Source organism: Solanum pennellii, chromosome 7, assembly GCF_001406875.1.
Source record: "Solanum pennellii chromosome 7, SPENNV200".
Classification (NCBI taxonomy): Eukaryota; Viridiplantae; Streptophyta; class Magnoliopsida; order Solanales; family Solanaceae; genus Solanum; species Solanum pennellii.
The window spans coordinates 12,488,167-12,490,265 of NC_028643.1; the positions used below are offsets into that span (position 1 = coordinate 12,488,167).

General features: G+C 22.3%; 1 pseudogene; it reads left to right on the forward strand.

Moving 5' to 3' along the window:
- The window catches only part of LOC107024845, a 119,490-nt pseudogene that overhangs the window by 44,800 nt on the left and 72,591 nt on the right, over positions 1 to 2,099 (forward strand).

Sequence of the window (2,099 nt, forward strand, 5' to 3'; positions counted from 1 at the left end):
TTGTAAATACGTTTTTTCTTGCACCTAAAACGACCTCTAAAGTTAAATCACACACAAAAAAAATCTTATATATAACATAACGGAAAATATATCTGGTAGGATACTTTTTGGTTTGATTTTAATTTTTGGGGTAAAATTGTAATTAAAGTAGACTGACAAGGATATTGTTGTAAATACATTTTTTCTTGCACCTAAAATGACCTCTAAAGTTAAATCACAAGAAAAAAATCTTAAATAACTAGATGGTTTCAATAAATTACACTGTCCATAAAAATATATTCTGTTTGTTGCATTTTGACCATGACAAATTAACTTTATTTTTTTGGGTTAGAGAAACATTGTTTTAATATGCTTCCTTCACTTTAAAAGAGTAATCTAATTCCATCAGACACAGAGTTTTAGAAAATAAACAAGACTTTTAATTTTGTGGTGGTAAATTAAAGTTATATCCAATTATTAAATTGTACTTTAATATTGTGACCTTAAACGTGCCAGGTAGAAATTTGAATTAAAATCTTACCAAAAAAGGAATTTTCTTTTTAAACAGAATAGAGAAAAAAAAAAGTCTTTTTTTAAACGAAGGAGGTACTTTTTGATAATTGCTACATTTAGGTGTTTATATTTAACTATTTCTCGACACGTGCTTTGTACGTGAGTCCCAAGAATATATATATAGTGTGAGTTATATTAAATTTATTATAATTTTCCTCTAATATCCCTATTATGTATTTAATTAAATTACTTTTATTTAAAAAAATATATATTTTGCATAAACTATTCAAGTATTATTAAACTCGTCATGTATTAATAGATATTTTGTCAATTAAGTAACACTTAAAAGTATAAAAACACAAAAACAAAGAATTATTTTTTCATAACAATGCAAAATAATACATAATTACATATAAATATGGGTTGCATACCAAATCCATTTTAGACAACCATAACTTGACTACAAAACGAAAAAGAAATACTTAAAATCATAATCTAACATAAAGAAAGATCTAAATAAATATATAAGATAAGTTTAATAGTTGAACTATATTGTAAGAATACTTCTCTTTTATTTTAAGAATGAAGCTATTTGTTCTTCTCTCCCCTGTTAGCTTCTTGACGACATGTATTCGTATCATAATCTAGGAAGAAAAAAAAAGAGAATAGTAGATGATAGAATGGAAAAAAATTTGATGACCTAGAAAACAATTAACTAGTATTTATAGTGTTATTTGATTGTCTTTTCATCTACCAATTTTTTTTAATGGGGCACATTGAATCATGATAGATAAATTTATTTTACTTTCAAAGTTCAAAGAATCACAAAACTTGAAGAGTTTCATACATTAATATTTCATGAAAATAAATTTATGTTAATTTTAAAATTCAAAGAATCACAAAATTATACATTATTGTTTTGTACTCTAATTTAATTGAACCTAATTAATTATAATTATAATGTTATAACTAAAAAATTGAAGGTGTAGTTGTTGGACATTATATTCTATCATTATGTAATTAGATATTAGTATTTAAAAAATTAATTAATTATTTTTTGATTTAGTAGATGGGCAAAAATTCAAAGTATCACAAAATTCGAAGAGTTTCATACATTATTGTTTTCTAATTTGATTGAACTTAAGTAATTATAATTATAATGTCATAACTAAAAAATTAAAGTGTAATTATTGGACTTTATATTCTTCCATTATGTAATTAAATATATGTATTCAAAACACAAAATTAATTTATTTTGATTTAGTGGAGGGGCAAAATTGTAATCCAACTTTGAAGGTTGGAGCTTCCCACTTATAATAATATATATGATATATGATGATTATGAGAACTTATATATTCTACCAACTTTTTTTTACAAAAAGTGCACAAATATAATTATTAATATTTTTTTCTTTTACAAATCTTATAAAAATATTGTTGTTATCTTTTTCTAGTACTACAAAATCATAAGTAAAAGAATATACAATAGATAAAGTAATAATATATAAATGTAAAATAAAATTATACAAAAAAATTATCAAATAAAATTCAATCAAACTTTGAAACATGCTAATTAATTAGTAAGATGTTGATATATATATATATAT